Source organism: Podarcis muralis, chromosome 2 (genome assembly GCF_964188315.1).
Source record: "Podarcis muralis chromosome 2, rPodMur119.hap1.1, whole genome shotgun sequence".
Classification (NCBI taxonomy): Eukaryota; Metazoa; Chordata; class Lepidosauria; order Squamata; family Lacertidae; genus Podarcis; species Podarcis muralis.
This window is the reverse complement of record NC_135656.1, coordinates 19,208,753-19,233,735: the sequence shown is the minus strand read 5'-3', so window position 1 is coordinate 19,233,735 and position 24,983 is coordinate 19,208,753. Positions and strand designations below refer to the sequence as shown.

Sequence of the window (24,983 nt, the reverse complement as noted above, 5' to 3'; positions counted from 1 at the left end):
TGAGGGGGTGAGCTCCTCCTCTGGGCCAGTCTGGCTCATTGCTCAACAATGTGCAGAGCTCTCCTCAATCAAGGTGTCAGAGGGGAGGACTGGGATGGTCTTTCCACTGTGCAGCTACCTCTGACTCCTCTGAGTCTGTGCTCACACTGTGACTCTTGGTCTCTAACCCCGTCCTGGAAGGCCCCCCTTCTCCTAACACCCCTTGATCGCTCAAACCCTCGGTGTGATGGCCTGGGATTCAGACTCGGATGCTGAACCTGAGGGATCCCAGCCTGCACAGGATTCCCTGCCTCCAGAACCAGCTGAGTTGGGGCATGAGCCTGATGGGTCCTCACCTGTGCTGCATCCTCAGGTGCAGGCATCAGCTGAGCCTGCTCTGGCTCCTGAGGTGATGGAGGACCCATTGCCTGCAGAGGCTCCACTCTCAGCCCCGTCAGAGGAAGCTGAGGTTGCCTCTGGGTCTGGTAACCCTCTCCTGAGCTGCAGAGGCTCAGGGCAGAGAGGCGGAGGGAACTAAGTTCCCGCAGGAGGAGTGCTTGCCTCCAGGCCAGGAGAGGCGAGTCTCCAGAGGATCGGGGCCGCCCTATGCCTCAGGGCAGATAAAAGCCGGCCAGCCCCAGTCCCAAGTTGCAGGAGCAACATTGTTGGTTGCTAGTTCCTGCCTGAGCTCCTGACCCGCCCTGGCTCCCTGCTTGCAAGCCTGTTCCTGACTTCACCAGGTTCCCTGCCCTGCACCCAGCTTCAGCTACTACAGACTGCCTCCACGTTGCACCTTTGACCACGGACCGGACTTGGACCTCGCCTCTTGGGTAACCCATGGGACCAGCACACTCTGCTTCTAGCACCTCCTAGATTCTCCCTTCCCCAGACTTCAGTATCCCACCACCAGGATCCAAATCATCATCTTCTGTGCCCTCCCTGAAGGGCTCTTGGTTGGGCAGTTCCCACCACTCTTCCTCATCCATCCAGTCGCTGACACTAGAGCAAGGGTTGTCAACGTGGTGCCCAGGAGCACAGATATGCCTGCGGGGGCCTTCCCTGGCGGCCCATAGGATTGCCTCCCACTGCTGAAATTAGACCTAACAGAAGCATTCCGTTGTAGTCAACAATTGAATAGGTGGCAAATCGTGCTTAGCTACAGTGGGTGGGTTGGGAGGCCCACAACCATTTCTTGCATTCACAAGTGTGTGCTCAGTCCCCCAAAAGTTGGGAGTCTCTGCTCTAAAATTGCAGAATTACTTGTGGAACTTTAACCCCCCCCCCCAGAACTCAGGAGAAGAAGACTGCTACATGCAGAGATACCCTACTACTTGGGCAGAGGAAATTCTGGCCGGCGGAATTCAGATTGCAGGCAGTATAAAAGCAAATTGTGGAGTCGGGCACTTTCCTTTTTAAAGCACTAAAAACCATGCAAGTTCATCCAAGTCCACCGGTCTACTACCCCTAGTATCACAAGATTGTCATGAGAGCACTTGGACTAAAATGGTCTGCCAAAAGGTCTATTTTTCTGGTTTACCACAACAGTTATTAACACCGGGCTTCAGTAGATCAAATCATTTAATTGGACAGCGCCTATATGATACCAGGCAACAGAATAATCTGGCCACAATAAGGACGTTTTGTCCATGGTACGATTATTTTCCACCTAGTCATTTTGACACTCAGGCACCCTATTCACAACATTAAAGAATTCCAAAATACAGGCGTGCTTTCACTTTCGCAAGACTGAATATACTGCCTTCAGCTGTACTTGAGGGTCGATTTCAAAAAATTCCACTGGAAAAACGGTTATGTTCCTGTGGAGATGGCAGTATTGAGTCAGTGGCTCGCGTCCTTCTGGCTTGCCCTCTTTATAAAGATTTGAGGAGTGAGGTTATTACCCCTCTATTATTGTCCATGCCAGGGGTTGCTCAGTCATTGCTACTGTGTTTTAGCAGATCAAGATGATCAGGTGACAGCAAAAGCTGCAAGGTTTTTTAGCGAGGGCAATTAGAGTAAGATCTGTTATTTGATTATTGATATAAACCCCCCCAAATGTATTTTCTACAGTTAAGTTTTTACCTCTCTCTTCAATACATTTTATTGTATTGCTACAGCTGGTGGCTGATGCAAATAAAGATTATTCTGATTCTGATTCATGCAAGCTCAGACTCTAAATAAAAATCAAACGATAATAATAAAATGAATATGGGGTGGGGGAAGGGGCAGGAATGTCCTAGGTCAGAGTGCTCCTGCCAAGCAAGTCAGGGAATGTATTCCTGTCTCCTATACCAGAGGGATGGACATCCCAACAACTAGCTGATAGTAATGTAAAAGACATGAACAATTTAAAAGAGCAGCTTTGCAGATAGTTAGACAGAATTAGAACTCAGGATTTAATTGGTCAGAATGGATCCCTATCCAGTATGCCAACATTGCCCTCTTGTGGCTAACATGGGCTGCTTGAATTTGATTTGATTTACAGTACAGTATAGTACTATACTGTACAGTATATACAGTACAGTATATACAGTACTATACAGTACAGTACAGTACAGTATAGTTAAAGCCATGGTTTTCCCAGTAGTGATGTATGGAAGTGAGAGCTGGACCATAAAGAAGGCTGATCGCCGAAGAATTGATGCTTTTGAATTATGGTGCTGCAGAAGACTCTTGAGAGTCCCATGGACTGCAAGAAGAACAAACACTTCCATTCTTAAGGAAATCAGCCCTGAGTGCTCACTGGAAAGACAGATCATGAAGCTGAGGCTCCAAGACTTTGGCCACCTCATGAGAAGAGAAGACTCCCTGGAAAAGACCCTGATGTTGGGAAAGATGGAGGGCACAAGGAGAAGGGAGCAACAGAGGACGAGATGGTTGGATAGTGTTTTCGAGGTTACCAGCATGAGTTTGACCAAACTGCGGGAGGCAGTGGAAGACAGGAGTGCCTGGCGTGCTCTGGTACAGGGGGTTACGAAGAGTCGGACACGACTAAACGACTAAACAACAACAACAACCATCTTATGCCTATTTACTCAGAAGTAAGACACAATGTGTTCAGAGGGACTTAGTCCCACGTAACTCTTCATAGTACTGGGCCACCCAGTTCCCACTGATCCAAGAATTGCCATCTTAAATATTATACCCAGACAGAAATAGGAGTTTATGTAGAAGGTCTTAATAATCTCACTAATTTTTGTAGCAGGATACGAAAAGTTTTATTCCTTGGAATATATATATATATATATATTAAGGATCCTCTTTTGACAAACTTTCTTAGTGAACTATAGTGTTCCAAGGAAAAGCTAGAGGACTTCTATGTAATTTAATGGCATTCTGGAGGCAATTCAAAACACATCATTCATTCATTCATTCTTGCCCGACTTTCCCCATAAGGTCTTTGGGAAAGTTAGCAATTTAAAAATGCGTTATTAAAATATAGTTTAAAACAATTTACAAGCACGACAATGGGTCAAATCAAAAATTATTGCAAATTTGGGATTGGCAAGAAAATTTATTGCAAATTTGGGATGGGCAAGAAATTAAGAAATGAAACAAGATTGCCCTCCTAAACTTTTACAGCATTTCTGGCTATTTCCTTTACTCTAGTTATGCAACCACCATAAATGCTTCCATTCTGCCTGGATTAGAAACTCTCTCTGCCTCATTCCTCAATACTATTGTTATTAGCTCTCCTAGAGAAGCAATTTTAAACCAATATGTGCCTTTGCTGCTCAAATGCGTTAATTTATACCAATATATGCAAATTTTAAATGTGCACAGACTAGCACTGGTGTGAAAATTGCAGAAAAACGAGAAGCAGGTTGTGGTTGTTTATGTGGCAAACTGCACAATGATTGGGACTGAGGCTGCGACTTTTTGCATCTGGAAAATTCCAAATCCTGTAACCGGTTTGCAAAACCCGAGCCCCTGATCCCATTAGGAGCCACTAAGAAGAGTCCTACTTGCCTCTGATCTCAGAGGTAACATACAGTTATTATGACTAATAACCGTGGAACATCTTATTCTCCCTGGATTTGTCCAATCCCCTTTTAAAGCCATCTAAATTGATGGCCATTGCTACATCTTGTGGTAATGAAATCCACAATTTCATTAAATATGGCATGGAGAAGTACTTCCTCTTTGTCTGATCTGAATTGCCTGACATTCAGTTGCATTGGATGACCCCAGGCTCTAGTACTAGGAGAGACTGAGAAAATGACATTCACCTAACTTGATCTCTACACATTGCCCTCTCCTCATTACTGACTTCCAAAATAAAGTCCTTCAGCCCAGACACTGAGGTCCAGCTCCGATGACTTTCTGGCGGTTCCCTCACTGCGAAAAGTGAAGTTACAGGGAACCAGGCAGAGGGCTTTCTCGATGGAGCCCACCCTGTGGAACGCCCTCCCATCAGATGTCAAAGAGATAAATAACTATACACAGGACTCTTTTTCAGCCTGAACTCGCTGGAACTCAGTCCTGGCACTTCTCAGGTGGGTGCCGTTGCCATTCTAAGAGAACAAGGGAGGCGTCCATGGTGAGTTCCAGCTCCTCTTTTTCTAGAAAAATAGCATTGACTATAAAACTTGGAGAAGACATCTGAAGGCAGCCCTGCCTAGCAATTTTTTCTAATGTTTTATTTTGTTTTTATTTCTGTTGGAAGCCGTCCAGAGAGGCTAGGGTAACCCAGTCAGATGGGCAGGGCATAAATAATAAAAATATTATGCGTAGAATCATAGAATTGTGGAGTTGGAAAGGACCCTGAACTGCTAGAATTTCTGCTCTGTGATTGCAGTCATGGGATTGTTGTCTTTCACATGACGGTGACTCCACAAAGTGGGAAGTGACAGAGACAAGATGTTTGTGTTACTGTGTTCCGTGGAGTGTTCCTATTGTCCTTTCTCTTTGCTGTCTGATGCTAGAGAGAGAGGGAGCTGTGTTGCAGTGCTCCATGTGTGTTTATATGTAAATAAAGTAGATTAGCCAAAATGCTGAGTTGCTGAGGTCTGTTACGCAAGCTGCGAAGACTCTGCAGATCCCTAAGTGTGCTGATGTCTGTTGGCATCGGTCGCTGTGACGTTTGGGCAGAAGAAACATTTTGAAGCTCCCGAACGATCGACCAGGAGGGAGAGAACATGCCAGTCGGGCATGTGTCTCTGCCAGGGTCCTACTCGAGAGTAGGATGAGTTCCTCTAGTCCAACCCCCTGCAATGTAGGAATATGCAGCTGTCCCATATAGGGATTGAACCTGCAACCTTGGCATTATCAGCACTACACTCTAACCAACTGAGCTATCATGAAGAAGAGGAGGAGGAGGATGGCAATAGCAGCACAGTGAGAGATATTGGGGGAGGAGTCTAGAGGAAGGGATGGCACTCAGTGGATACCCAAGCCTGGAATGAGCAAAAAAAGAGAGGCCAGATCAGGTGCATAAATCCAAAAGTCCATCTCACACCTGATCGTTCAGCCATTACCATACACACATGCCCAGTCCTCCTGCTTCTCTCCTTCTCTGCTTTCAACTTCAAGAACAAAGGATGGAAATATAAAGTGTTCTGTCTCCACTTTCAGAGGCATTTTGCTGAGAATCTCAGGTGGGCAGAGCGCTGTCGTGCTCAGGTCCAACTTGTCCCATAGGCATATTTTTGGCCAGAACAGGACGTTGGCCAGATCCACCAGGGTTCTAGTTATGTTCTTATCATTCAAAGCAGCCTCAAGAGTGAGATTCCTATGGAGAAAACTCCCAAGAAAACAGTGAAGCAAAAGCTGGAAGCAGGCGACATTATTTCCCACCTCCGCCGCAGCACGATTTTGCTCATGTACGGATATGGCGTGGCAAGGCCTGATCAGCACAGGCTGCACATGCCATTTGCCGTTTTGCCAGTGATGTGCATCTCTAAATGTTTTTGGTATGAGGCTATGGCCCTCCAATGGAAGGCCACAAGCAGAAATGGGTGGAGGGTTTGTTTTGCCCCTGAAGAAGAGGAGAGAAGGAGTTAATGGATTGCGACAGAAGTTAGTCACATCTCCTAAATGCACTCCTGGGGAGCCGTCCGTCGCCTGTTGCGATGGTGAAAACAGCACAGGAGCTGCAGTGGGATGGGTCAGGTAAGTAGAGATTTACACAGGTAGGGCTGACACCCTGAGTTACACTTTTTCGCTCTGTTAAATTATGGACAAAAATCAAACAACGTTCCAGAGTCGCAGCAAGGCACTCAAAAGGCTATTGTTGTAAAGAGGCTTTTGTGAGCAAAACAGCATTCATCTTCAATCTCTGTGGAACAATTTCTACAAGTTAAATGCATCTCAGGTATCCCTCGGGACGCTCAAGGCCGTTGCCTGAGATTCCTCTCTGAAATGCACACACACATTTATTCTGTGCAGGTTGGCCGTATAATCCAGTTTTGATTCACTGCTAAACTTGCTAATGCACATTAGCGGATTTGGGAAGAAAAGAAAGGGGTGCATTCTGAGCACTGCTTCAGGGAGCTCTCCCTAATGTATGTCAACAGGGGGATGAAAACATTGCCAGCTCAACACTTCAAGCAAACTTGTCAAAATCTGGTGATACAGCTGTTCACCATTAACATTTGCTGTTATTATGCACCAGTTGGTGCGTAACATCAGGGATGTGGGTGGCGCTGTGGTCTAAACCACAGAGCCTAGGACTTGCTGATCAGAAGGTCGGCGGTTCGAATCCCTGTGACGGGGTGAGCTCCCGTTGTTCAGTCCCAGCTCCTGCCCACCTAGCAGTTCGAAAGCACGTCCAAGTGCAAGTAGATAAATAGGTACCACTCTGGCGGGAATGTAAACGGCGTTTCCGTGCGCTGCTCTGGTTTCGCCAGAAGTGGCTTAGTCATGCTGGCCACATGACCCAGAAGCTGACTGCGGACAAACGCCAGCTCCCTCAGCCTATAGAGCGAGATGAGCGCCACAGCCTCAGAGTTGTCCGTGACTGGACCTAACGGTCAGGGCTACCTTTACCTTTGGTATACAACAGGGGTAGGGAACTAGAGCTGGCAGGCAGGCTTGATCCAAATGCTGCCCCCACCAACTTTGGGGCCAACTTTGACAGATGGGTTTGATCACACACTGGGCAATCCCGTGAGATTATTATGATGTCAGATGACATCGAAGGGATTTGTTGCAACTGCCAATCAGCTGATCAGCAAGTAACGAGTTTCAAGTCTTGTCCTGCAGCTGCAGTTTGGATTCAAGCCACTCCTGCAGATCGATGTTCTTCTTCTGCAAACTAGAAGGTGGTCTGACAAACTTTCACAAGCAGACAAACAAGGACAAAGTAGTTTGCAAATAGACAAAGTGGGGTTTGCAGGGAGCTCCTTTTAACGCTTGCTTTCAGGGCCAATTGGTTGATTAGAACTAAGCACATCCTCAAAGACCAGCTGAACTGAGTTGACAGAAAAACACTGACCCACACCGCCACAGCTGTACTAGGGAGTTCTGGATGGGAAAATATCCTCTAAGGTTTCCAGGCATTTGAATGGAACACCCAAAGGGTCTTGGAGGAAGCACAAAGCCGCTAGGCCAGCTTTATTTTGGGGTTTGGACAGGAACAGCCAAACGGTACATGGCCCCAGGTGAGCCAATGGAGTGGTCCTCCTTAGCATCTCAGCTATCTGATGCAGCCAAGTGCAACTATGAGGAGGATATGCAAACACACACACACACTATACGTATATAATTTTACGATATACTCATATATCCTAAAATTCAAATATCTGATTCTCCAGATATTTGACTACAGATTTTGGGCTCAGCTACCAGTTCCTCAACTGGCATGCTTATTTCCAGAAGTGCAGTGCCTTTCAACTGTAGAGACCCACCAGAGGTATAGCATGTGGGGGCCATGGCCCCAGGTGCACATTTTTGAGGATGTGCTGGCAGAGAGCTCTGGCAGCTGAGGTGCGGCAACAGGTGGGTTGGTCCAGTGAGCGGGTGGGCAGAGGGAGCCAGCCAGGAGCCTGTTGGAGGCAGGCTCTGCGTGTGCCCCCTTGGCGCACTCCCCCAGTCCACCAGCAAGGGGCACAACACTTGCCCTGCCCTGGGAACTGGCAACCCATGCTACAGCACTGAGACCCATTGCGGACCACACAATTCAATGATCTGCTGTGATGCATTCCAAAGCAGAACACAAATTCACTCCCATTTTCTGTTGGACAAAGAGATCTGAAAGCTCACCTAGGCTTCCTAAAGCAAACATCCAAGCCAAGGGAGGGGGAAGTTCTGTACGTAACAGAAGTCATACTGATTCCACAGACAGAATCTTACTGTCTTGTGGAGGCTGAGTTTTATCATCGTTTAAACTTTTCTCCCTATAACCTGCTCTCCTGGGACAGCCCATTTTTCACTCGTGTTGAAAGTTGATCATCCATCATCCTCTCTTTTAAAGGAGATCCGAACACAGCCTCATAATAAAACCGAAGAGACAGAGAACTAGTTGATCCCTATAAACAATGTTTAGCTGTAAAGATGTGAAAGGTGGTTAGAGAACCACATGCATTAATCTTCCTCTTTAACATCTGAGACTGCAAGGCTGCACTGTATGCCCTGGCAAAGGACAATTCAGCACAGAAAATACAATGCGACAGTTATGGGATATATATACCCCCATTCTTAATTCCAAGGGCTCTAATTATACCCCATGGATTATAGGGCATTATTTTAAAACTGTTCCCATTACTGTCTATGGTACAGAAGCGTAGGTTGGAAATAGAGCTATTTTGCTCTCTCCCTCTAACCCCATTGCGTTTTCAGAAGTCTTTTCCGATAAGAGGAATCTGAGGCTTCTTCATTCACCATTGCCTGTGAGCCTGATTGCTCATGTGTGTGTACCTAGGGGACAGCGTTCTCTGGCAAGGTTATGTGGCCAAGGCAAGATTTTTATTACAGTATGGATACTACTACTACTATTACTAATAATAATTTTATTATTTGTACCCTGCCCATCTGATTGGGTTGCTCCAGTCACTCTGGGTGTCTTTCAGCATGTATGAAAACATAATAAAATATTACACTTTAACCCAGCCAGATAAATATAATAATAAACACAGTGGTACCTTGGTTGTCGAACTTAATCTGTTCCAGGAGTCCATTTGACTCCTGAAACCGTTCGAAAATCAAGGCGTGACTTCCGATTGGCTGCAGGAGCTTCCTGCACTCGATCGGAAGTTGTGGAAGCCACGTCGGATGTTCAGCTTCCAAAGAACATTCAAAAACTGGAACACTTACTTCCGGGGTTTTGGCGTTCAGGAGCCAAAATGTACAAGTACCAAGGTGTTCAAGAACCAAGGTATGACTGTAATAGCAACAACAGCAACACTTCCCTATACAGAGCTGCCTTCAGATATCTTGGAAAGATTATATAGTTACTCATCTCCTTGACATCTGATGGGAGGACGTCCCACAGGGAGAGGGCCACCACCGAGAAGGCCCTCTGCCCAGTGGCGTAGCGTGGGTTGTCAGCACCCGGGGCAAGGCAAGTAATTTGCGCCCCCTAACCCGTGGATTTCCCCCCCTAACCCGTGGATTTGCGCCCCCTAACCTGTGGATTTGCCCTAACCCCAGATGTTGTGCCCGGTGCGGCCGGCCCCCCCTGCACCCCCCACGCTACGCCACTGCCTCTGCCTGGTTCCCTGTAACCTCACTTCTCGCAGTGAGGGAACCACCAGAAGGCCCTCGGAGCTGGACTTCAGTGTCTAGGCTGAACGATGGGGGTGGAGACGCTCCTTCAGATATACTGGGCTGAGGCTGTTTAGGGCTTTAAAGGTCAGCACCAACACTTTGAATTGTGCCCAGAAACGTACTGGAAGCCAATGTAGGTCTTTCAGGACCGGTGTTATATGGTCTCGGCGGCCACTCCCAGTCACCAGTCTAGCCGCCACATTCTGCATTAGTTGTAGTTTCCGGGTCACCTTCAAAGGTAGCCCCACATAATTAGGGATGGGGGAGAAATTAGATTGTTTGCATGTTAATGCTAACCTACCCAATTCACACTTTCTGAAAGAAGTCTCACTTCTCCAGTTTTTAAAACAAAAAATTCCTTCCAGTAGCACCTTAAAGACCAACTAAGTTAGTTCTTGGTATGAGCTTTCGTGTGCATGCACACTTCTTCAGATACCTATCTGAAGGTATCTGAAGAAGTGTGCATGCACACGAAAGCTCATACCAAGAACTAACTTAGTTGGTCTTTAAGATGCTACTGGAAGGAATTTTTTGTTTTGACTATGGCAGACCAACACGTTCTCCAGTTTTTGCAATGCAACTTTCCCCTGGGATAATGTGTTTAGGAATGTATATGCTGCTAAGTGTGTGTGAAAATGCACATATTAGTGAAAGTAATGTGCCAAAATGCACCAGGGGGAATTGCATTTCAAAAAATGTGTATATTGGGCAAAGGCACAAACAAAAACGTGCATATTAGAATAAATTTACACTAACATGCTGGTGGATTTTGATGGGGACTTAAAAATAAAATAAAATGCAAAGATGCAAGGAAATGCAGAAAACAAAACAAAGATTTGACAGATTCCACTACCCTTGTTTATAACAGAATACCACTACACTTGCATTTGTGTATCCAGCTGCAATACTCATGTTAATATCCTCACAGTGTTGTCATAGCACCAAGCTATGTTGGCATTTCACCAGTGCAATCATTCGTATGGTCCATGCTAAATATTTCTGCAATGACATAGCCAATCTTGGGGTCAAGCTATAAATTTGCCCATTTAAAAGCAACACTTTGCCAAATTAAACTAACTCAAAATTACACACGCGCATCTAAATTTAGAACCGCTTCTCAGACACCCGCAAGATTTCCAGAGTGACCAAATGAGAGTTGCATTTTCCCAATCAAACAGCTCCTGCCCATGAAGGACTCTGTTCTCTCCGTATTCAGATTATCTCACAGGTTGCGCTTGGAACATGTTATATAACCAAGGCTAAACTGCAGAAACAAGTGCTTCAGTTGAGGACTCCTGCGGAGAGCTGGGAGGCAGGAAGGAGCGGGGAATAGACTGTGCTCTCACACAACATCAACACGGAGAAGAGCATGAAGTTGCTATTCAGGCACTAAAATCTACACCACCCATGGCTTCACCCAGTGATTCCTGGGATCTGTAGGACGTTTAGGTGTGCTGGGAATTGTAGCCCTCTGAGGGGTAGACTACATTTCCCAGGATTGGGGGGGCATATGCATTAAATCTGTGGTAAGGGTGTGACAGACAGGGAAGTTGCCCGTTGCAAGAAGAAACCAGATCTCACAGAAAGTGCAAGAGTATTTTTCAATTTACAAAGGAGAAACCAGTTAAAACTGGCAGCTTTTCTCCCTTCAAGGTCTCCTTGATTCATGTTTGTACTAAATGGGGGGGGGGCAGGAAAACACATTTCAAGCCCCCATTAATTCATAGATAGGTTTTCATATACAGTGGTACTTCGGGTTACAGACGCTTCGGGTTACGCGTTTTCAGGTTACGGACGCGTTGAAACCCAGAACTACCGGAACGGGTTGCTTCCGGGTTTCGATGCTCGCATATGCGCATATGCGCAGAAGCGCTAAATCACACTTTGCGCATGCACAGAAGCGCTGAATCACGTCACCCACGTGTGCAGACATGGCGCTGTGGGTTGCAAACGTGCCTCCCACATGGATCACATTCGCAACCCGAGGTTCCACTGTACAGTGGTACCTTAGTTCCTGAATGGTTTAGTTGATGAACAAATCGACTCCCGAATGCCACAAACCCAGAAGTAATTGTTCCTGTTTGCGAACATTTTTCAGAAGCTGAACGTCCATTTTGGCTGTCAGCATTGTTTCCGGGGCCAATCAGAAGCCATGCTTTAGTTTTCGGGCGTTTTGGAAGTCAAACGGACTTCTAGAACGGATTAAGTTTGAGAACCAAGGTACCACTGTACAGGTGTCTCCCCACTCATGGTACCTTTGACTCACATGTTTTTTTTTTATAAATTTTTTATTGCGTTTCTTTCCATAATTTTATACAATCCAAACAACACAAATGCAGTGTAAACAAGAAACATATTTTCCTTTCTTTTTTACCCAAAACAAAAACAAGAACCCATTCCCTATTTGGACTTCCCCACACCCTCCGAAACTGCGTTCTTTAAGTTTAATAATGTCAGCAATTTGTTACCTTATTTCATACCTTATTGTAACTTTCAATTATTATGCATCCAACTTCAATATATTGTATCTTGTTTTCAATACTTTTACAATAAACATAACATATTATTAATACTTTCCAGTAATTATCTTTTAAGTTCCAAACCTAATTTTCAATCTAAAAAATCTTGATGCTGGAGCTTGGTTTTTCAATTTATGCAAATTATTGGCAATCAAATAACTTATAATATCTTTGTAAATAGTCCTTAAATTTTTTCCAGTTCTCCTCCATAGTCTCTTCTCCCAAATCTCGGATTCTGCCAGTCATTTCGTCCAATTCCATATAATCCATCAATTGCATATGCCATTCTTCCAGAGTGGGCAAATCTTGTGTCTTCCAGTGCTTTGCAATAAGTATTCTTGCTGCTGTTGTTGCATACATAAAAAAGGTTCTGTCTTTCTTTAACACATTCTGGCCGACAATACCCAGAAGGAAGGCCTCTGGTTTCTTGGGAAAGGTATACTTAAATACCTTTTTTAACTCATTGTAAATCATTTCCCAGAAAGCCTTTACCCTTGGGCATGTCCACCAGAGGTGAAAGAATGTCCCTTCCGCCTCTTTACATTTCCAACATCTGTTGTCAGACAAATGGTATATTTTAGCAAGTTTAACTGGGGTCATGTACCACCTGTATATCATTTTCAAAATATTTTCTTTCAGTGCACTACATGCCGTGAATTTCATACCGGTGGTCCATAACCTTTCCCAGTCATCAAACATGATGTTGTGCCCAATGTCTTGAGCCCATCTTATCATGGCGGATTTAACTGTCTCATCCTGAGTATTCCACTTAAGCAGCAAGTTGTACATTCTCGAAAGTACCTTTGTCTTTGGTTCTAACAGTTCTGTCTCTAATTTCGATTTTTCCACCTGGAATCCTATCTTTTTATCCAGTTTAAAGATCTCTTGGATTTGAGCATAATGAAACCAGTTTTGCACCTTATGTTTTACTTTTTCATAGCTCTGTAACCTCCAATTGTCACCTATTTTTTCTAGCATTTCCCAATATTTCAACCAGCCAGTCTCCATATTGGGCTTTTTTCGGGCCTTGGCCTCCACTGGTGAAAGCCACCTCGGGGTTTTACTTTCCAATAAGTCTTTGTATTTTGTCCAGACCATAAATATTGCTTTTCTGACAATATGGTTTTTGAATGTTTTATGAATCTTAACCTTGTCGTACCACAAATATGCATGCCACCCAAAAGCATTGTCAAACCCTTCTAGATCCAGGACATCAGTATTTTCTAAAAGCAGCCAATCTTTCAACCAGCAGAAGGCTGCAGCTTCATAGTATAACCTTAAGTCTGGCAGGGCAAATCCCCCTCTTTCTTTTGCATCAGTTAGAATTTTAAATTTTATTCGGGGCTTTTTGCCCTGCCAAACAAACTTCGAAATGTCCTTCTGCCACTTACCAAAACATTCAGGTCTGTCCACAATCTGAAGGGCTTGAAACAAAAACAACATCTTTGGCAATACATTCATTTTTACTGCTGCGATTCTGCCCAACAAGGAAAGTTTCAATCTTGACCAAATTTCTAGATCTTTTTTAACTTCTAGCCAACTTTTTTCATAATTATCCTTAAACAAATTCAAATTTCTGGAAGACAAATTTATTCCCAGGTATTTCACTTTTTTAACCACACATAATTCTGTTTCCTTCCGAAATTCATCTGTTTCTAAAGGTGTCAAGTTTTTAACCAGTACCTTGGTTTTTTGCTTATTCAACTTGAATCCCGCCACCCGACCAAACTCTTGGATCAATTCTAAAACTCTTTTTGTGCTAGATTCTGGCTCCTGTAGTGTTAAAACCAAGTCATCTGCAAAGGCTTTCAATTTATATTGTTTCTCTCCGACCTGTATTCCTTTTATCATCCGGTCCTCCCTTATCATATTCAAAAACACCTCCAGGACTGAGATAAATAAAAGAGGGGATAGGGGACACCCCTGTCGTGTTCCTTTTTGAATTTTAAACTCCTCCGTCACCACATTGTTCACTATCAGTTTAGCTTTTTGTTCTGAGTAGATTGCATCTATACCATTTTCGAACCCCTGTCCCACTCCCATCCCTTCCAAATTTTTCTTCATAAACTTCCAGGAAATATTATCAAAGGCTTTCTCCGCATCAATGAAAATTAACACTGCTTTGGTGTTAATATTTGTTTGCAAAAGTTCCAAAATATCAACAATGTTCCTAGTGTTATCAAACAAATGTCTACCTGGGAGAAAGCCTGCCTGATCTTTATGAATTACTTCGTTTAGCACTTTTTTAAACCTGCTTGCCAAAATGTCTGCAAAGATTTTGTAATCCACATTTAGAAGAGAAATGGGACGGTAGTTCTTTAGTTGAGTCTTTTCCGTCTCCAATTTAGGAATCAATGTGATGAAGGCTTCTTTCCACGTTTCCGGTGTCTTCTTCCCCTCCATAATCTGGTTGCAAACCTCCATTAATGGCTGTATCAAGTAGTCTTTTAAAGTCTTATAGTACTTGGAGGAAAGTCCATCTGGGCCTGGAGATTTACCAAGTTGCATGTTCTGGATGGCACTCTCAATTTCCTGTTGTGTTATTTGGTGGTTTAAAATTGTCCTCTTTTCTTGGGTTAGTTTTGGTAATCCCTTAGCTTTTAGAAATTGTTCTATCTCAGTCATTTCCTGTGGCCCTTGCGTATAAAGTCTTTTGAAATATTTCTGGAAACACTTTCTTATTTCTTCCGGTTTCTGTATGTTTTTACCCTCCACCTCCAGATTAGTTACAAAGTTCAATTTTTGTCTCCTTTTCAACTGCCACGCTAGCAGTTTTCCACATTTATTAGCCGATTCAAAAGATCTTTGTTTCATTTGTTTGATTTTCCATTCCACTTCTTGGTTTATTAATTTCGCATATTGTGCTTGGTGAAATTTAATTTCTCTGAGAATCTCCTTGGATTTTGGTTTTAATCTCAATTTTTCCTCTCCATCTCTTATCTTCTCTAATATCTTGTCCTTTTTTCCATTCCAGAGTTTTTTCTTAATCGTGTTCTGTTGTATCAGAAACCCTCTCATTACAGCTTTACTTGCGTCCCAGATTATTCTCTTTTCCACCGGGGTGTTCAAATTTATTTCAAAATAGTCCTTTAAAGCTTTTTGGGCCTTTTTAACAATCTCTTGATCTCTTAGCAGAGTGTCATTCATTCTCCATCTGAAGGAACCGGCTGGAGCAAGTCTCAATTCCACTTTCAAGGCGTTATGGTCGGAGCAAGTTTTTGGGCAGATTTCCACTTTCTTGGTCTTAGGTGCCAGTCCTCTAGATGTCCAAATTTGGTCTATCCTTGACCATGACAGATGAACTTCGGAAAAGAATGTTCCTTCTTTACCTAGGGGGTTCTTTGTCCTCCAGATGTCAATCAAATCCATATTGTCAGTCAGCTCGAAAAAAGTTTTAGGTAGTCTGCCATCTTTGGTTAGATTTTGATTTTGCGACTTATCCATGTAAGTAGAGACCACCCCATTCATGTCTCCCATCAAAAAGACGTTAGAATAGTCCAGGTGATCCAGCAGTGTCTCATGCAGCTTCTTGTAAAATTCTGATTTCCCTTCATTTGGAGCATAAATTCCCACTATTAGAAACTTTTCTCCTTGTAATTGTATTTCAATTGCCAAAATTCTTCCATGCTCATCTTTGAATAACAATTTCGGTGACAGGTTCTCCTTTGCGTAGATTACAACGCCTCTTTTCTTTACTTTATCTGATGAGATAAATTCTTGGCCTAGTCTTTTGTTAATTAATACTTTCCTGTGGAGCCTAGTCACATGAGTTTCCTGCAGACAGATAATGTCCAATTTTTCTTTTTTCAATATATGAAAGATCTTCCTTCTTTTTTCCGGGGAATTCCCGCCATTAATATTCCAACTTAGAAGTTGCAGAGACATCCCGGATCAAATTAGGAGTCCTCTTGGGGTGTGTCTTCTTCGTTCGAACCCGGTGGCAAATCAGGTGTTGGTTCAGGTAGAGGTGCTGGTCCGGCTCCTGCTACACCCTTCCGAAGGTCCTCTCCGTAGTCGTTCAAGAATTTTAATTGGTCTTCTGCAGATCTAATTTTTATTTTTTCCCCTTTGATAGTAAAAGATAGTCCTTGAGGGAACTCCCACCTGTAAGGGATTGTGTTGTTCCTCAATAGTCTTGTTAAGTCCTTGTATGTGGATCTTAAATCCAGTAGTTGTTTCGGGATATCTCTGTAGATTTCTGCTTTTTTACCCTGAATCACCAATGGTTTTTTAAAATGTAGGCCGAGTATTTTGTCACTCTCTTGCCTAGATCTCAAAATGATCAGGCAGTCTCTAGCTCTGTCCTTTTTCACCACTCTTCCCAGTCTAAAAGCGGTGACAATTTTGAATTCCTTATCTTCTTCTATAGCCCAGAACTTTGATAGTTCTGAAGTCAGAAAGCCAATCAAATTGTCTTGTTCAAGTTCTGGAATTGAGCGTAACCGAAGATTATTTTCCCTGTTTTTCAGTTCCACCATAGACAGATAGGCCTGCTGCTCGGTGAGTTGTCTGCAAAGTGGCCTTACCTCACTTCTTACCTCCTCCACCTTCTTATTGGCCTCCTCTGCTTTCTGATTCGCTTGTTCAGCCAGTTTCCGACTTTCTTGAGTTGTTGTTTGGAGGGTCCCAATTGCTTGTGTGTTTTGAGAAACTTGGTCAGTCAGCTTGTTAATAGTAGTTGTAACTTGGTCAAACTTTGTGTTTAAAGCAGCAAGTTGATCCAGAATTTTCTGTGACACTGGGTCAATCCCTCCTGCAGCCATATCTTTTAAAGCTGGCTCTTGGACTGGTTCAGCTGGTTGAGGGCCTTGTCTTTCTTTCAGTGTTAAAACCGTAGGGACAGATGATCTGCGTAGCTGTACAGATTGTACAGGCAATGTTGTTTGTAGCAGTAGCTGTTCTGCTTTTGTTTTAGCTGCCCTTTTCCTTGTGCCACTCATTCCACAGCTGTCTAGGCGTCAAGGTCAAATTGTAAATCCCCTTTGACTCACATGTAACCAGGTATACATGCGGCACTGGGAAATCAATCAATCAATACATTTAAATGGCAAAAAGGTGTGAAAAGGGCAAAAACAACCTGAAGAGCAGGAAAACTGTGAACATGGTGGGAAAAGAGTGGGAAAATGGCTAGCTATCCCATGAGCCTTTGCACTGACCTTTGAGGACTGTGGACAGTTGGAGTTTGTTGTTTCCATATCATTCTCCAGCGCTTAAGAAACTGAGAGCAACTACTCCCAGTCTGGTAAGTGCTGCTGGTTTTTTAAGGGGCTTTTCAAGAGTTTCCAGAGGTTTAGAGGGGTGGCGCTGTGGGTTAAACCACAGAGCCTAGGATTTGCCGATCAGAAGGTCGGTGGTTCGAATCCCTGTGACGGGGTGACCTCCCATTGCTCGGTCCCTGCTCCTGCCAACCTAGCAGTTTGAAAGCACATCAAAGTGCAAGTAGATAAATAGGTACCGCTGCTGCGGGAAGGTAAACAGCATTTCCATGCGTTGCTCTGGTTCGCCTTAGTCAGGCTCGCCACATGACCCGGAAGCTGTACGCCGGCTCCCTCTGCCAATAAAGCGAAATGAGCGCTGCAACCCCAGAGTTGGTCACGACTGGACCGAATGGTCAGGGGTCCCTTTACATCTTTACATACTTTGTAGATGGTGCGCCCCCCACTATACGTGATTTCATGTATACATGTGGTACCCAGGAACGTAACCCCCACGTATCTGAAGAGATGCCTGTAATTTGTTTTGACCTGGATTTAAATTAAATTTATTCAACACCTTTATTTATTTTGATCAATGAAGGATAATAAAGGCAGGTATACCATTCCAAAGAAGGCGAGCTTTTACTTCTTTTTTAAAGAGTTATGTGCACCCACATTTCAACTAGACAAGCAAATAACTATGTTCCAAGTTGCGTGGCATTTATCGACTACCCAACAGCTTCATTTCCATGATGCGAAAGCTGTGCTTTGGACTGGTGGCAGTATTTCTTATCACCCTGATTCCTCCACAGGTTTCAAAATGCATATTTCCTTAAACACAATACAAACAACAACTAAAACTGAATCCCCACTGCTAAAATTGCTCTGTGTAGCGTTGCAGAGTAAATTACTCTTAGCAATAATAGTCAAATTTTTAAAGGTAGCAATGTCGCCAAAGCTTGTAATTATGGTCATAATATCAGCTCAGCCAGCTTGTAACAATTTGACTGAATTTTGGAATAAGTAGATACATCATTTCTGGCCCAGAATCTTCCTCTAGCCCAGGTTAAAATCAAACAAGGACATCTCTTACTCCCTTGGATAGAGGCTTCCAATCTTGTCATGCTCCCAATGATAATACTGGAGGCACAAATAGGGCCAGATTTGGGAAGTGGGCTCAGGAAAATTAGCTACTTTCCTGCCTCTCTTTTTCCTTTTTTTAAAAGCTTGGGGTAGTAGGTTCATCACTAATTAAATGTACTAACCAAAAGGACTAATGATTGGTGTACCAATGATGTACACTGGTCTACCACCTGCAAGGACTCCTCCACAGATACGGAAGCATCAGAAGAAAAATGAGATCTTATTCCAACACTATAACCACTACACCACACAACTGGATAACGCAGCTCTTTCAATTCTTCATATCCTCCTCCTCACCCAGTTCTGTGAGCAGCTCTTTCTCTGAATCTCATCCTATCTCGTAAATGTAGGTGGAATGAAACTGAATTTCCAGCAAGATGGGTTTCATTCATTCCTCAGCAAACACAGTACTTAGTCTACAGCATACAGAGAGTTAACACATTAGATTTCCTCAGACAACTGGTGCCTGACTTAGCAGGATCACTTCAACTTTCAGCTACAAAGAAGAATGGTGCAGCATTCTGATCGCCTTTGGCAAGACCTGAAACGTGTGACTGTGTCTTCCTGTAGCTGTGTACATTATCCTAATAATTATACTTTGCGGTGTCAACCTTTCTGGGGAAACTGTATTTATTCTCGAGAGATAAATTCAGCCTAGATGGTAAATCATTTCATCTTTAAGTCCTCTCAGCAATGACAATCCTGCCATACGCAAGTGATAAAAGCCAGAAAACAGACCTGTAAGCCATTATCTTTCCATCTAGACTCCGAATTCTCCAATTCCTTGGCTTCCAGCCACCTACAGAAATTTCTGTAAGCTGTTTCTGTCAGTCAATGACAATTTGTTTCTCGTGATGTTGCGGAGGGGGGTGGGGTGGGATTAGAACTTCAAAACCTCAACTAAAATAAAATGCTTTTTCCAGTTCACATACTGTTTTTAAAAAAGAAGGCCCCGTGAGCTCCAGATATCTGTCTCAGGAAGATTGAGCACAATAATGAGATTGAGCACAGTCACTCCGAAGAGTCATCTTCCTTCAACATGCTTTCAATTTGGCTCGGCGCAAAATAAAGAGCAAGTGGGGTGATGGGGAAGGTATCTTCCAAAGGGAAATTGGCTAGTTTGGATGCAACATTCCTCACTTAAGAAACCATAGTTGATTAAGGAGATTATTGTTTTCTTAATAACCGAGCTTAGGTAGAAGCTAGACAAGGTCACTTCTGCTGCTCTTGTCAAGATGCTGCAACTTCAACAGTTGTTTATTATGCTGGAAACCAGGACTGAGCTGGCATATTCCACCCTTGATCCATCCCTCACGTTCCAGGTTTCAACACTCGTCTCTTTAAACCAGGGATGCCGTACCTTGTGGCCCTCCAGAAGTTGATGGTCTACAACTCACATCATACCTGACCATTGGCCACACTGGCTGGGGCTGATGGGAGTTTGAATCCAACAACATTTGGAAGGCCAGAGGTACCACAGCTCCTCAGGCAGGGTTACTTCTGCTCTCATTAAGGTGCTGCTTTTTCAACAGCAGGGGGACATGGGTGGCACTGTGGGTTAAACCACAGAGCCTAGGACTTGCCGATCAGAAGGTTGGCGGTTCGAATCCCCGCAATGGGGTGAGCTCCCGTTGCTCGGTCCCTGCTCCTGCCAACCTAGCATTTCGAAAGCACATCAAAATGCAAGTAGATAAATAGGTACCGCTCCGGCTGGAAGGTAAACGGCCTTTCCGTGCGCTGCTCTGGTTCACCAGAAGTGGCTTAGTCATGCTGGCCACATGACCCGGAAGCTTTATGCCAGCTCCCTCGGCCAATAAAGCGAGATGAACGCCGCAACCCGAGTCGGCTACGACTGGACCTAATGGTCAGGGGTCACTTTACCCTTACCTTTTTCAACAGTAGGACCTGTAAAGATAAAAAAGGTAAAGGACCCCTGGACGGTTAAGTCCAGTCAAAGGCAACTATGGGGTTTGCGGCCCTCATCTTGCTTTCAGACCGAGGGAGCCAATGTTTGTCCACAGACAGCTTTCCGGGTCATGTGGCCAGCATGACTAAACTGCTTCTGGCACAACGGGACACCATGATGGGAACCAGAGCGCATGGATATGCTGTTTACCTTCCTGCCACAGTAGTACCTATTTATCTACTTGCACTGGTGTGCTTTCGAACTGCTAGGCTGGCAGGAACTGGGACAGAGCAACGGGAGCTCACTCCGTTGCGGGGATTTGAACCACCGACCCTCTGATCAGCAAGCCCAAGAAGCCCAGTGGTTTAGACAACAGTGCCACCCGAGTAGGACCTGTAATGAGACATCGGTTATAGTAGGGCTAGTCAGGTATGGCTGCAAGGTTTTAAGTCTTCTAAACTTGAGGAGCTCGGCTTCCCACCCAGAACAGGAACACACTCCAAGACTGGAAAAGGCACCCCACCCCACCCCCCAGAATAGTCCCATCATCACAATGTGAGACCGCAAAGGATCATGGGGTGCACCTCCCAGATAATAATAATAATAATAATAATAATAATAATAATAATAATAATAATAATAAATTTTATTTATATCCCACCCTCCCCATCCAAGGCCGGGCTCAGAACGGCTAACAACAGTAAAAATAGCACAGTTTACATAAAATCACAGACAATTAATTGAAATACATTCTAAAATCAATTCAGAATCAAATTAATGGCAATCATTGGGCTAGAGTTCTATGAGGATTACAGAAGGAGGGGGTCAGACTGTGCCTTGGCCAAAGGTCTGGTGGAACAGCTCTGTCTTGCAGATCAGTAGATGGCTTCATTGGTTAGGTACATGTGAATTATCAACATCTGTGGACCTCTTGGTGCCACGCAATTGAGTCTCTTGCTCCCTTCAGCTTTACTGATTCACAGAGGATTGCTCTGCTTTCAGGCTATGATCCTTTATTGTTTAACGTTGCTTGCATAACTGTCTTCTTCAGTCCACGTTCGCTTTAACAACTAACACTTCCACTGTCCACTTCATCTGTCTGGTGAATCGACTCTTTTCCCTGAAAGCTCGTGTTGCAACACATTTCCTAATTGGTGCCCCAGGATACTTACTTTGTGAGAAGTTCGGCAGGCTAACCAAAGTTCCGACCCCACAGAATGTGGGCATTATCAAAGTCAATTCCCTACACACTCCCACAGGCACAGAACCCCAAAGGCACACTCTAGAGGGAAAGGAGAAAGACGTCACAACTGCTGCTATTGCAGTTTGGGGAACTGGGGGACAAGTGAGCCCTTTTCCCAGAGCTGCTGCAGATTTCTTTGGCAATATATGCCCCCACTCTCAGATTATTCATACTCATTCAACAATGTGATTAAAGGATCACTGGCTGACAAGTAAAGGTAAAGGAACCCCTGACCATTAGGTTCAGTCGTGGACAACTCTGAGGTTGCAGCGCTCATCTCGCTCTATAGGCTGAGGGAGCCAGCGTACAGCTTCCAGGTCATGTGGCCAGCATGACTAAGCCGCTTCTGGCAAACCAGATCAGCGCACGGCAACGCCGTTTACCTTCCTGCTGGAGCGGTACCTATTTATCTACTTGCACTTTGACGTGCTTTCAAACTGCTAGGTGGGCAGGAGCAGGGACCGAGCAACAGGAGCTCACCCTGTCGCAGGGATTCGAACCGCCGACCTTCCGATCAGCAAGCCCTAGGCTCAATGGTTTAACCCACAGCATCACCCGTGTCCCTGGCTGACAAGTAGCTAACTGGAAATCTCACTGTGCCCATGCTGAGGGAAATTATTTTACACAACTTCTAAAACAAGATGCCTGGTCTTGTTAACTGAAAAGCCAAGAGTAAATAAGGTGTCAGGGAGATTGGGGGGGGGGGGCGTTGCCCGAATAAGGGCTTGCAGCTGGAACTAAATATTGCAGGACTATTGCTATAATGAGGCAAGTTGAGATATGGGCTGCATGTATATCATACATTTAAATCACATGACTCCCCCCCCCCAAAGTATCTTGGGAACTGTAGTTTCCTAAGGGTCCTGGAATTGGTTGGGGAAAGGGGTTCACAACTGTGAAGGAAAGTATAAAGATGATAAGATTTTTTAAAATGGCTGTTTTGGTGGTAAAGGGAGGAAGAGAGGAATCACAGAAAGGTAGATGTGAGAAGGAACAAAAACTGGGGTTCAAAACTGGATCATATTGAACGGACATTAAATATATATCCCTCAAAACAAGTCCTTCCCATTTTCCAAACTCAGCAGTGCTCCATATTCCTGCCTCTCATCTCCCTTCAGGGCAGGAGTAATCAAAACAGCAACCTGCTCCAAATCCATTTTTCTTTGGCTTGCATTCCTCATGCCAAATAGTTTAGCATTTTGCACACAGGGCAGCTGACCTGATCTACAAAGTTGTCTTTATCATGAATCCCAAGCTATTTGCCCAAGCCTGGTTCTCCACTAACAAACAGCCTAGAAAACATCTTTACTTCCTTCTGCAGCCTTCCACCTACCCCATGGATTTTCATTATGAATCAATTTGGCACTGTACATTTTGTTTAAGGAGCCAGATGTTTGCTGCATTACCTTGGACTCTCGCACGGCAAGAAATCTGATAACAGTGAGCTGCAGCGAGAGCACATTAACACCAGCGCACTTCTAATAGCCTGGTGCAGAAGAAACTGAAGCCAAATTCACATGGTAAATCCTAACAAAAATATCAAAGGAACGTGACTTGAAAATCTCTCCTTCCCACTGGATTGTCACTGGATTTCCACAAGTTCGTTTTTATATAATGGGTGCATAATTCACATAATATTGCTCACTGTATTTCCACAAGTTCATTTTTGTGGAATAGATGCTGAATATGACCTTGATCCTATCTTTCAAAATAATAAGCACCAGGAGTAAAACACACAAACACACTTTTTTAAAATAAAAAAATGGAAATTTAACCTGCCTTGTTGCTTTGAATCGTTTTGAACTACATGCAAAAAATTCGGGTTTTGCATGCCACAAGTGGTCTTGATCTCAAAAGCTACACTGATAGTATAACTCTATGTGGGATTAACTCTGGAGTGCCCCACTGTGTTCCATGAAGATTACTCCCAGCAGGTAAGCATGCACAGGACTGCAGCTTGAGCGAATGTCGATGCTACAATCAGTAGCAGTCTTTGAAGCATACAGTAATTAGCAACACCCTTGTGACATACAGTTCCAAGCTGACGGGCGGCAAAACTGAAGCTGCATTCAAAAGAAGGTTTTGACTTGCTAGAGACTACATAGTATGAGCCCAGATGCTCAGTCCTGCAATCACTACTTCAGTGCTTCTGCACAACAAACTCTGTGATGGAGATAAACCACCACCACCATCATTCATGATTACAGCACTCAGTGCCAACCCCCTGCTATCAAAAAAGAAAGAAAAACTGAGGGCAGAATCCAGTAACATAGCGGCACAAACTTTTCCCTTTCTCTAAACAACCTGAGTTGCACTCCTTAGGTTACTTACCAGCTAGCATCACCGGGTTTTTTCCGCCCCTCCTCTCACTTGGACTGCAGAACATCTGCCTTCTCAAGCTGGTGCCGTTTGTTGGGTAGAGTAAGTTGTTTTTCAAAAAGGCTGGCTGCAGTTTCATGCCCAGTTTTCGAGTTCCTCTGTTCGAGAGATGCCGTGCAAAAGGCACTAAGTCGAAAGAAAACGGGAGAACGAGAGCTTTCTGAGAACCTCCACATGGTTCCTGTTGCTAGGGGAACCACTCCCTTTGTCTGCACAGCTTAAGAATGGCCGCCTCATTTGTAGAAGCTGGCTCTCAAGTACTGCAAGCACCAACGGGCAGTGTCAGAAGGGGACACAGAAGCGGGAAAGAGACAACTGTCTGGGGTCCATAGACCTAATTATAATAATTATAAATTTTGAAACAAAAATGCAAGCTTCGGTCATGCTACTGAAAGGGATGTCAGCAGTGTCGGTTAGGAACTGTCCACATTCCCCATCTTGGAGGATTCCCTAAATATTTGATTCCTGCTTCGCTAGACGCCTGTGAGTTGCCGCTGTTTGTTTACAAAATCCTGTTGCTGCGGAAAAGTTGGCAAAATGTCGCTTTGCTCTGACCTTCTGTGAAGAAGAGTGTGGCACAATTGGCTCACCAAGCAAACCCATTTCGCATTAGCCTACAAAACCACACAAAAAAAAGCATCATGGAAATGTTCCCGTGCAAGAAGATATGCCAACAGGCCTGAGGAGGAAGAGATGTCAAGTTTCCTGAGGGAAGCAGGTAGCCAACCCCTTGAATGTACTGCTGGGAGACAGGGTTTTTGGTGTAAGAGCTCATTGCAGAAGCCAAAAGACTGGAAGATAGAAACTGTCTTCAAGGCAAGGATTGGGAGCCTGTGGCTTTCTAGACCCCCAACAGCCCCAGCCAACATGATGAGTGATCAGGGAACTGTAGTCCAACAACAATTGGAGGGAAC

At 44.3% G+C, this 24,983-nt stretch overlaps 1 protein-coding gene across 1 annotated transcript in view; it reads right to left on the bottom strand.

Annotated features, from left to right (window-relative positions):
* ANKFN1 (ankyrin repeat and fibronectin type III domain containing 1) overlaps window positions 1-24,248 on the bottom strand; it is a 233,345-nt gene extending 209,097 nt beyond the window's left edge. Inside the window, exon 1 of the mRNA XM_028711296.2 lies at window positions 24,022-24,248. The gene's annotated coding sequence lies outside the window, so the exon portion shown is untranslated. The remainder of the gene's footprint in view (window positions 1-24,021) is intronic.
* Window positions 24,249-24,983: the final 735 nt, after the last annotated feature.